The sequence below is a fragment of the Oncorhynchus tshawytscha genome, unplaced genomic scaffold (genome assembly GCF_018296145.1).
Source record: "Oncorhynchus tshawytscha isolate Ot180627B unplaced genomic scaffold, Otsh_v2.0 Un_contig_1870_pilon_pilon, whole genome shotgun sequence".
NCBI classification, from domain to species: domain Eukaryota; kingdom Metazoa; phylum Chordata; class Actinopteri; order Salmoniformes; family Salmonidae; genus Oncorhynchus; species Oncorhynchus tshawytscha.
Genome location: NW_024609342.1, coordinates 1,310 through 13,689, shown reverse-complemented (window position 1 = coordinate 13,689; position 12,380 = coordinate 1,310). Strand labels below are relative to the sequence as shown.

Genomic DNA, 12,380 nt, shown 5'->3' with positions numbered 1-12,380 from the left:
GGTTGAAGTAACTCTCTCTCCTCCCCTCTCCCGCCAGTCTTCACTCTCCAGGACCTGTGCTGCAGAGCGATTGTCTCCTGCACACCCGTCCACCTGATCGACAAGCTGCCGTTGCCCGTGGCGATAAAGTCCCACCTCAAGTCCTTCTCTATGGCCAATGGGATGAACGCAGTGATGATGCACGGACGTTCCTATTCGCTGGCCAACGCGGCGGGCGGGTCTAAAGGGAACAGTCTGAAGCGTTCTAAATCTATCAAACCCCCAGAGCCCCCACAGAACTGCACACGCAACAACTGTAAAATCTCCTAGTGATAGACCCTGTCTGGGGAGGGGGTAGACTGACACCCTAAACACACTGAAACAGACCCTGTCCCTTCCACTGAGGGGAGGATGTGTAGAGCCTGTGGGGAGAACCAAGTCTGAGACCTAACCTACACCCTGAAGGGAGGAGATACCCTGAAACAGACCTAGCCCTTACCCCATACCCTAACCCTGGGGGAGGAGAAACCCTGGGTGAGGAGGGTGATGAAACCTAGTGTAGGAGGAGGAGGAGGGAGGTGTGTGTGCACAGACTTGAGGAGACCCGACCAGACATTTCTGGTCAACCCTCGTCCATAGGAGGGGTTGTGCTGGAGTTGTAATACACCCAGAATACATCCACACCCAGAATACACCCAGAATACACCCAGAATACACCCAGAATACATCCACACCCAGAATACACCCAGAATACACCCAGAATACATCCACACAACCCTACTGAGTTCTAGTGTTTTCCCCTCTCTTCTTCCCTCCCTTTCTCTCTCTGTTGATCAGAGTGTTGCCTCCTGCTGTCCCATGATTCATATGTTAAATAATAGATGTTCTCTTCATGGATCTCTGCCTGCTCTCCTTCTCTCCTTCCTTCCTCTCTCTCCATCTCCCTCACTCTGCCTGCTTTCTCTCCCTACATCTCTCTCTCTCCCTACATCTCCCTCACTCTGCCTGCTTCCTCTCTCCATCTCCCTCACTCTGCCTGCTTTCTCTCCTCACTCTGCCTGCTCTCTCTCTCTCTCCATCTCACTGCCTGCTCTCTCTCCCTACATCTCCCTCACTCTGACTGCTCTCTCTCTCCCTCACTCTGCCTGGTCTCTCTCTCTCCCTCACTGCCTGGTCTCTCTCCCTCACTGCCTGCTCTCTCTCCCTACATCTCCCTCACTCTGCCTGCTCTCTCTCCCTACATCTCCCTCACTCTGCCTGCTCTCTCCCCTACATCTCCCTCACTCTGCCTGGTCTCTCTCCCTAAATCTCCCTCACTCTGCCTGCTCTCTCTCCCTACATCTCCCTCACTCTGCCTGCTCTCTCTCCCTACATCTCCCTCACTCTGCCTGCTCTCTCTCCCTACATCTCCCTCACTCTGCCTGCTCTCTCTCCCTCCCTCACTCTGCCTGCTCTCTCTCCCTCCCTCACTCTGCCTGGTCTCTCTCCCTCCCTCACTCTGCCTGCTCTCTCTCCCTACATCTCCCTCACTCTGCCTGCTCTCTCTCTCTCCCTCACTCTGCCTGCTCTCTCTCTCTCCCTCACTCTGCCTGCTCTCTCTCCCTACATCTCCCTCACTCTGCCTGCTCTCTCTCCCTACATCTCCCTCACTCTGCCTGCTCTCTCTCTCTCTCCCTCACTCTGCCTGCTCTCTCTCCCTACATCTCCCTCACTCTGCCTGCTCTCTCTCTCTCTCCCTCACTCTGCCTGCTCTCTCTCCCTACATCTCCCTCACTCTGCCTGCTCTCTCTCCCTACATCTCCCTCACTCTGCCTGGTCTCTCTCCCTCCCTCACTCTGCCTGGTCTCTCTCCCTACATCTCCCTCACTCTGCCTGCTCTCTCTCCCTCACTCTGCCTGCTCTCTCTCCCTACATCTCCCTCACTCTGCCTGCTCTCTCTCTCCCTCACTCTGCCTGCTCTCTCTCCCTACATCTCCCTCACTCTGCCTGCTCTCTCTCCCTACATCTCCCTCACTCTGCCTGCTCTCTCTCCCTCCCTCACTCTGCCTGCTCTCTCTCCCTCCCTCACTCTGCCTGCTCTCTCTCCCTCCCTCACTCTGCCTGCTCTCTCTCTCTCCCTCACTCTGCCTGCTCTCTCTCTCCCCTCACTCTGCCTGCTCTCTCTCCTACATCTCCCTCACTCTGCCTGCTCTCTCTCTCCCTCACTCTCCTGCTCTCTCTCTCTCCCTCACTGCTGGTCTCTGCCTGCTCTCTCTCCCTACATCTCCCTCACTCTGCCTGCTCTCTCTCCCTACATCTCCCTCACTCTGCCTGCTCTCTCTCCCTACATCTCCCTCACTCTGCCTGGTCTCTCTCCCTAAATCTCCCTCACTCTGCCTGCTCTCTCTCCCTACATCTCCCTCACTCTGCCTGCTCTCTCTCCCTACATCTCCCTCACTCTGCCTGCTCTCTCTCCCTACATCTCCCTCACTCTGCCTGCTCTCTCTCCCTCCCTCACTCTGCCTGCTCTCTCTCCCTCCCTCACTCTGCCTGGTCTCTCTCCCTCCCTCACTCTGCCTGCTCTCTCTACATCTCCCTCACTCTGCCTGCTCTCTCTCTCTCCCTCACTCTGCCTGCTCTCTCTCTCTCCCTCACTCTGCCTGCTCTCTCTCCCTCATCTCCCTCACTCTGCCTGCTCTCTCTCCCTACATCTCCCTCACTCTGCCTGCTCTCTCTCTCTCTCCCTCACTCTGCCTGCTCTCTCTCCCTACATCTCCCTCACTCTGCCTGCTCTCTCTCTCTCCCCTCACTCTGCCTGCTGCCTGCTCTCTCTCCCTACATCTCCCTCACTCTGCCTGGTCTCTCTCCCTCCCTCACTCTGCCTGGTCTCTCTCCCTACATCTCCCTCACTCTGCCTGCTCTCTCTCCCTCACTCTGCCTGCTCTCTCTCCCTACATCTCCCTCACTCTGCCTGCTCTCTCTCTCCCTCACTCTGCCTGCTCTCTCTCCCTACATCTCCCTCACTCTGCCTGCTCTCTCTCCCTACATCTCCCTCACTCTGCCTGCTCTCTCTCCCTCCCTCACTCTGCCTGCTCTCTCTCCCTCCCTCACTCTGCCTGCTCTCTCTCCCTCCCTCACTCTGCCTGCTCTCTCTCTCTCCCTCACTCTGCCTGCTCTCTCTCTCTCTCCCTCACTCTGCCTGCTCTCTCTCCCTACATCTCCCTCACTCTGCCTGCTCTCTCTCCCCTCACTCTGCCTGCTCTCTCTCCCTACATCTCCCTCACTCTGCCTGCTCTCTCTCTCTCTCCCTCACTCTGCCTGCTCTCTCTCCCTACATCTCCCTCACTCTGCCTGCTCTCTCTCCCTACATCTCCCTCACTCTGCCTGGTCTCTCTCCCTAAATCTCCCTCACTCTGCCTGCTCTCTCTCCCTACATCTCCCTCACTCTGCCTGCTCTCTCTCCCTACATCTCCCTCACTCTGCCTGCTCTCTCTCCCTACATCTCCCTCACTCTGCCTGCTCTCTCTCCCTCCCTCACTCTGCCTGCTCTCTCTCCCTCCCTCACTCTGCCTGGTCTCTCTCCCTCCCTCACTCTGCCTGCTCTCTCTCCCTACATCTCCCTCACTCTGCCTTCTCTCTCCCTCCCTCACTCTGCCTGCTCTCTCTCCCTACATCTCCCTCACTCTGCCTGCTCTCTCTCTCTCCCTCACTCTGCCTGCTCTCTCTCCCTACATCTCCCTCACTCTGCCTGCTCTCTCTCCCTACATCTCCCTCACTCTGCCTGCTCTCTCTCCCTACATCTCCCTCACTCTGCCTGCTCTCTCTCCCTCCCTCACTCTGCCTGCTCTCTCTCCCTCCCTCACTCTGCCTGCTCTCTCTCCCTCCCTCACTCTGCCTGCTCTCTCTCTCTCCCTCACTCTGCCTGCTCTCTCTCTCTCCCTCACTCTGCCTGCTCTCTCTCCCTACATCTCCCTCACTCTGCCTGCTCTCTCTCTCCTCTGCCTGCTCTCTCTCCCTACATCTCCCTCACTCTGCCTGCTCTCTCTCTCTCTCCCTCCTCTGCCTGCTCTCTCTCCCTACATCTCCTCACTCTCCCTTCTCCCTCTCTTCCACTTTACATCTATCCATCTCCCTCACTTTGCATTCTCTCCAGACTCCCTTCCTCTTTACCTCCCATCTCCCTCCCTCCTTGTTCTTTACCTCCCATCTCCCTCCCTCCTTGTTCTTTACCTCCCATCTCCCTCCCTCCTTCTCCCCTCCCTCCCTCCTCTCTTCTCCCCAGAGTCATCCAGTCTGCCTGCCAGTTTTCCTCTCCTTCCTTTCTCTCTCTCCTCCTTTCCTTTCTTCTTTCTCTCTCTCCTCCTTTCCTTTCCTTTCTTTCTCTCTCTCCTCCTTTCCTTCCTTTCTCTCTCTCCTCCTTTCCTTCCTTTCTCTCTCTCCTCCTCTCCTCTCTGCACCAGTTTCCAGTGCAGACAGTGAACGTCACCCTATTCCCTACACAGGCTCTGGTCTAAAGTAGTGCACTATGTAGGGAATAGGGTGCCATAGGGCTCTGGTCTAAAGTAGTGCACTATGTAGGGAATAGGGCTCTGGTCTAAAGTAGTGCACTATATAGGGAATAGGGTGCCAGGGCCCATAGAGCTCTGGTATAAAGTAGTGCACTATGTAGGGAATAGGGTGCCATTTAGGACGTAGTCCCAGACTCACCCAATGAAGCCTGGTTGTCAGGCTGAGTGGTGTTCTCTTCTCACTGCAGGGTGGCCATATTGTTTTCCTACACAGACAGTCAGCGACGTGAGCGTGGAGCCCCAGAGTTTCTCCTATTCAGGGAAAAGCTATTCAAAGCTATTTTCGTCCCTTATTGTTCTGTGTTTTACTGACCTGTCCCTCTGGTCTCAGAGAGACTAGTATCTCTCTGAGTATCAACCGCTAGAAGGACAGACTCTTCTATGTATGTATGGACGGCCTTTTCTCATTTGGGAAAAAGTCTGTCCTCTCTCCTGCGTGATCCGGAAACCGATTAGTGGTCGAGTGGTGCTAATTAGTTAGTAGATGAACGGAAGAGGCTCCTCCCCTCCTTCGATAGCCAATTAGTTAGTAGATGAACGGAAGAGGCTCCTCCCCTCCTTCGATAGCCAATTAGTTAGTAGATGAACGGAAGAGGCTCCTCCCCTCCTTCGATAGCCAATTAGTTAGTAGATGAACGGAAGAGGCTCCTCCCCTCCTTCGATAGCCAATTAGTTAGTAGATGAACGGAAGAGGCTCCTCCCCTCCTTCGATAGCCAATTAGTTAGTAGATGAACGGAAGAGGCTCCTCCCCTCCTTCGATAGCCAATTAGTTAGTAGATGAACGGAAGAGGCTCCTCCCCTCCTTCGATAGCCAATTAGTTAGTAGATGAACGGAAGAGGCTCCTCCCCTCCTTCGATAGCCAATTAGTTAGTAGATGAACGGAAGAGGCTCCTCCCCTCCTTCGATAGCCAATTAGTTAGTAGATGAACGGAAGAGGCTCCTCCCCTCCTTCGATAGCCAATTAGTTAGTAGATGAACGGAAGAGGCTCCTCCCCTCCTTCGATAGCCAATTAGTTAGTAGATGAACGGAAGAGGCTCCTCCCCTCCTTCGATAGCCAATTAGTTAGTAGATGAACGGAAGAGGCTCCTCCCCTCCTTCGATAGCCAATTAGTTAGTAGATGAACGGAAGAGGCTCCTCCCCTCCTCGATAGCCACCTTTCATGGAGGATGGTCATGTGGATCCTACCTGAGTCCTTCACGGAAAGACTCTTGAAATGTAAAAAAAAAATTTTTTTAATTAATCACGTTACACATTTATTGGGGATTCCACCCTGTCAACATAATTTGCCTGATGATGCGTAAGTGGAGAGGAGTCTTAATTTTATACAGGTAGCATTTTCACCCACGTTCCCTTTTCACCCACGTTCCCTTCTCAACCACCCACGTTCCCTTCTCACCCACCCACGTTCCCTTCTCACCCACGTTCCCTTCTCACCCACGTTCCCTTCTCACCCACGTTCCCTTCTCACCCACGTTCCCTTCTCACCCACGTTCCCTTCTTCTCCCCCGACAGCCTTTTTCCTTCTGTGAGGTTTTCCTGGTCAGGTCACATGGTCAGGTCATGAGGTCAGGGAAAACCTCTCGGTCTGGTAATATGAAAAGGTTGTCATGCTGTTCTTTGGCCAGGACAGAAGCATAGGATGTATCCCAAATGGCACCCTAGTCACTATGGCACCCTGGTCGAAAGTAGTGCACTACCTAGGGAATAGGGTGCCAGTAGAGTCCTAATAGTGATCTGTTGGTTGTAGACTGTAGAGGGAAGAGGTGTTTTGGTTCTTGGGCAGCACGTCATAATATGGACCCCACTACCTTCGACATGTAGAGAAGACGAGCTTTCAACAAAACCTTTTTGTCGTTCATTTGAACACGTTTTGACATTGTAATGTGTTTTATTACGACACCAGCCTTTGATGTTGACCTTTATAATAGTCGGACATGAGGAAGGCCTCAAATTACACCCTATTCTTCAAAATAGTGCAGTACTTTTTAAAATAAGTGCCCTAATAATGGGGGAATAAGGGTTTAATTTGGAAACAGAGATATTATATTTTTTTTCCTTCTCAAATGATTTCTCTAGATAGGATTAATGTTGTTATTATTATGATGGACTGTTTACAAAAAAAACAAAAAGTTGGCAAAGAATGATGGGAGATGGAGTGTTGTGATCATGTCAGGAGAAGGGCCCCGTTTGGAGGATGTCCCTGATGTTGCCTGAGTTGAGGTTGTTAATGTGTGTCCCAAATGGCACCCTATTCCTTATATAGAGCACTGCTTTTTTGAACAGAGCAGTGCTCTTGATAGGAAATAGGTGGCCATTTTGGACTAAGGGAAGAGAAATGATGGTGAACACAACATGTAAACACTATGGCTGTGTGTCCTAAAAGAGCACTTTTATTACCCTATGTAGTGCATATGCCATTGGGCCCTGGTCAAAAGTAGTGCACTACATAGGGTGCGATTTGGGATGCATTCCTATTTTCCTTTGGTTGTAAGCTGCTGCTGGGTCATTTTAAACAAGGAGTGTGTGATCGAACGAGAGTGTGTTCTTAATTATTATTTTTTAAACAAGCCGGAACATGTTGTTAAATTATAATGATTGATTGTACAGTTTTAGGCTAGGGTATGAAAAGCAGAGACTTTTTCACAATAAAAACTGTTCTTTAACGTTGTCAAATTGTTATGGTGTCATCTGTGATTTAAAAAAATAAAAATAAAATATTGAACCTTTTATTTAACTTGGCAAGTCAGTTAAGAACAAATTTCTTATTTACTATGACGGCCAAACTCTAACCCAGACGACGCTGGGCCAATTGTGCGCCGCCCTGTGGGACTCCCAATCACAGCCGGTTGTGATACAGCCTGGATTCAAACCAGGGTCTGTAGTGATATCGCCTCTAGCACTGAGATGAGGTGCCTTAGACCGCTGAACCAGGTACTGTAGTGATATCGCCTCTAGCACTGAGATGAGGTGCCTTAGACCACTGCACCACTCGGGAGCCTGAACCAGGGTCTGCCTCTAGCACTGAGATGAGGTGCCTTAGACCACTGCACCACTGGGAGCCTGAACCAGGGTCTGTAGTGATATCGCCTCTAGCACTGAGATGAGGTGCCTTAGACCACTGCACCACTCGGGAGCCTGAACCAGGGTCTGTAGTGATATAGCCTCTAGCACTGAGATGAGGTGCCTTAGACCACTGCACCACTCGGGAGCCTGAACCAGGGTCTGTAGTGATATCGCCTCTAGCACTGAGATGAGGTGCCTTAGACCACTGCACCACTCGGGAGCCTGAACCAGGGTCTGATGTTCTATTGTAAAGGGATAGTTTAGATTTGACATATTGAGATGTTTCCTTACCTTGAAAGCAGTCTATGGACAAGGAGTGACTGCAATCCACACTTTCGTTAAAATAGACATAGCCAACAATAAGTAGTCTTAAAGTCTGACCAAAACCTTGACACAAAAAGGCTGCATTAACACAGGCAGCCCAATTTTTGAGACTTTTGCCCAATTATTGGCAAAACACCTGATCTCCTTGGTCAAAAGACCAATTAGTGGCGTCAACGTCTGAATTGGGCTGCCTGTGTGAACAGCATAAGGCCAGGATTCGATCAGATAACTTGTGGTAACTGCATCATTGTTTTTGTTTAGGTGGTGCCGGATGTGTGACTGTCAAAATGGTTTAAAAAAACATCTAAAGGTCTGACCAAAACCTTGACACACTAACCAGAGGTAATATTGTGTGTTTACAGGAGTTCGTTTATCCTTTGTAGCGGCTGGAGGTGCGTGCAGAACCTAGCGCCATAGACATTAAAGAAACAACGCCATCTACTGGCCCCAATACATAGACACTAACCCCGTCCCCAGGGTAGCGCTGGTGCTAAGTGATTTGGAGAGGTCAGTATGAGGCCCTGCTCCTCATTTAAAAAAATGAATTTATAGTAAAGACATGTAATTTAAATGTAAGAAATGAACTACTTTTTGATGTGCCATGAACACAACCAGTTATGTTTTCATCTGATTGTCAAACCAATCACTATAAAAAGTAGGTTACCTTCACACGTTCATCCAAAATAATTCCCGCATCCCAACAGCACCACTCGCTAACTTTTCCTTCAATCCGCAAGTGTCTGAAACCGTCTCACCTGAGAAAGCATCTGAGCGAGCGAAACAGCGCCCTCATCTGCCTTACTATATAACATACCAGTCTTTTTACCCAGACAGCATCAGATACATGTCCTCTGTCTCCACGACGATGGCAGTATTATCAGCAGCACCTGTTTTTCTACTAAAGAAATGCGTATTGTATCCATCCCCCTAGTCCAAAGACACGGGTCTGGGTTTCTACTAAGCTGACATACGGAATTGTTTTAAGATGGTCATACCAAGGATAATTGAGCTATTTGATGTATAATTTTAGGACCCCTGTAGAAATAAATAAAATACATTATTTGATGAAACATTGAATTTGGCCTTACTGCTATTAGCCCAAAGAAATGCATTAAATAACAGATTCATACATGGAAAAACAGACTGTAAAATGAAATCAAAAGGAAATGTGTTATACCTGTCTGTACTATATCTGAAGAGATTTTTATTTTTTATTTATCCGTTATTTTACCAGGTAAGTTGACTGAGAACACGTTCTCATTTGCAGCAACGACCTGGGGAATAGTTACAGGGGAGAGGAGGGGGATGAATGAGTCAATTTGTAAACTTATATATAAGAAAGCTCATTTTAATATGATTTTTAAAACCCTCAAACACCGAGTTAGACACACCCAGTGGTGAAAAAAGTACCTAATTGTCATATTTGAGTAATAAGACATGATAAGAAAATGACTCAAGTAAAAGTGAAATTCACCCAGTAAAATACTACTTTAGTAAAACTCACCCAGTAAAATACTACTTTAGTAAAACTCACCCAGTAAAATACTACTTTAGTAAAACTCACCCAGTAAAATACTACTTTAGTGAAATTCACCCAGTAAAATACTACTTTAGTAAAACTCACCCAGTAAAATACTACTTCAGTAAAACTCACCCAGTAAAATACTACTTTAGTAAAAGTCACCCAGTAAAATACTACTTTAGTAAAAGTCACCCAGTAAAATACTACTTTAGTAAAAGTCACCCAGTAAAATACTACTTTAGTAAAAGTCACCCAGTAAAATACTACTTTAGTAAAAGTCACCCAGTAAAATACTACTTTAGTAAAAGTCACCCAGTAAAATACTACTTTAGTAAAAGTCACCCAGTAAAATACTACTTTAGTAAAACTCACCCAGTAAAATACTACTTTAGTAAAAGTCACCCAGTAAAATACTACTTTAGTAAAACTCACCCAGTAAAATACTACTTTAGTAAAAGTCACCCAGTAAAATACTACTTTAGTAAAAGTCACCCAGTAAAATACTACTTCAGTAAAACTCACCCAGTAAAATACTACTTCAGTAAAAGTGAATTTGGTTTTTGTATTTTTATTTACAGATAGTCAAGGACACACTCCCAACACTCTGACATAATTGACAAATGAGTCCTCCAAGATCAGAAGCAGTAGGGACGACCAGGGATGTTCTCTGTTTAGTGAGTCCTCCAGATCAGAGGCAGTAGGGATGACCAGGGATGTTCTCTGTTTAGTGAGTCCTCCAGATCAGAGGCAGTAGGGACGACCAGGGATGTTCTCTGTTTAGTGTGTCCTTCAGATCAGAGGCAGTGGGGATGACCAGGGATGTTCTCTGTTTAGTGAGTCTGCCAGATAAGAGGCAGTAGGGACGACCAGGGATGTTCTCTGTTTAGTGTGTCCTCCAGATCAGAGGCAGTAGGGATGACCAGTGATGTTCTCTGTTTAGTGAGTCCACAAGATCAGAGGCAGTAGGGATGACCAGTGATGTTCTCTGTTTAGTGAGTCCTCCAGATCAGAGGCAGTAGGGATGACCAGTGATGTTCTCTGTTTAGTGAGTCCTCCAGATCAGAGGCAGTAGGGATGACCAGGGATGTTCTCTGTTTAGTGAGTCCTCCAGATCAGAGGCAGTAGGGATGACCAGGGATGTTCTCTGTTTAGTGAGTCCTCCAGATCAGAGACAGTAGGGATGATCAGGGATGTTCTCTGTTTAGTGAGTCCAACAGATCAGAGGCAGTAGGGATGACCAGGGATGTTCTCTGTTTAGTGAGTCTACCAGATCAGAGGCAGTAGGGATGACCAGGGATGTTCTCTGTTTAGTGAGTCCTCCAGATCAGAGGCAGTAGGGATGACCAGGGATGTTCTCTGTTTAGTGAGTCCACCAGTCGGAGGAAACGCCGTGCACTTGGCTACCTTGGTTAGCGTGCACGGCGCCCGGCCCGCCACAGGAGTCGCTGGTGCACGATGAGACAAGGATATCCCTACTGGCCAAACCCTCCCTAACCCGGACGACGCTAGGCCAATTGTGCGTCGCCCCATGGACCTCCCGGTCGCGGCCGGCTGTGACAGAATAGGCTACTAATTAATCGTTGTGTGATTTTGCGAGACATTGATTCAACTTTGATCTAACTAGACTAACCGTGATAATGAGAAGTGATCATCTTCTATTTGTATTAATAAATGATGAGTAGGACTATTATAGGTGAAGGCAACAGATCTTGACGAGGGTTATTTTAAAGGATTGGAGCGCCCTTCCTGGTTCTAAAAGGACAGCGCCAGAATAGCTCAATGATGTTAAAGTTGTTGAACCAACTTGTGGTGCTGAAGGTTAGCTGAAGGATGGCTGAAGGATGGCTGAAGGACAACTGAAGGATAGCTGAAGGATAGCTGAAGGATAGTTGAAGGACAACTGAAGGATGGCTGAAGGATGGCTGAAGGATAGCTGAAGGATGGCTGAAGAACAACTGAATGATAGCTGAAGGATGGCTGAAGGATAGCTGAAGGATAACTGAAGGATAGCTGAAGCATAGCTGAAGGATAGCTGAAGGATGGCTGAATGATAGCTGAAGGCCAACTGAAGGATAGCTGAAGGATGGCTGAAGGACAGCTGAAGGATAACTGAAGGATAGCTGAAGGACGACTGAATGATAGCTGAAAGATGGCTGAAGGTAGACTGAATGATAGCTGAAGGATAGCTGAAGGATGGCTGAAGGATAACTGAAGGATAGCTGAAGGATGGCTGAAGGACAGCTGAAGGATAGCTGAAGGACAGCTGAAGGATAGCTCAGCCATTCGGCCAATTCAGGAACAAACAATAATTTGCAATATAATCTAATAGGCCTACATGCTATAGCTATTAGTAGGCTACAGCCTAATGGAAAAACAAATACATATGGCCAGCAGCATACCACTCTGCACACCACTGCTGGCTTGTTCTGAAGCTAAGCAGGGTTGGTCCTGGTCAGTTCCTGAATGGGAGACCAGATGCTGCTGGAAGTGGTGTTGGAGGGCCAGTTCCTCTGGTCTGAAACAATATCCCAATGCCCCAGAGCAGTGATTGGGGACACTGCCCTGTGTAGGGTGCTGTCTTTCGGATGGGACGTTAAACGGATGTCCTGACTCTCTGAGGTCATTAAAGATCCCATGGCACTTATCGTAAGAGTAGGGGTGTTAACCCCGGTGTCCTGACTAAATTCCCAATCTGGCCCTCAAACCATCACGGTCACCTAATAATCCCCAGTTTACAATTGGCTCATTCATCCCCCTCCTCTCCCCTGTAACTATTCCCCAGGTCGTTGATGTAAATGAGAATGTGTTCTCAGTCAACTTACCTGGTAAAATAACGGATAAATAAATCAATAAAAAAGCTTCATATCATTGCACTGTTTGCGAGGAGAGCTTTAGTTGCCAGTAGGCATTTCATTGTATTGTGTATCTATATCAAAAATTG

At 48.5% G+C, this 12,380-nt stretch overlaps 1 pseudogene; it reads left to right on the top strand.

Annotated features, from left to right (window-relative positions):
* LOC121844632 overlaps positions 1–309 on the top strand; it is a 28,996-nt pseudogene extending 28,687 nt beyond the window's left edge.
* The last annotated feature ends 12,071 nt before the right edge of the window (positions 310–12,380 follow it).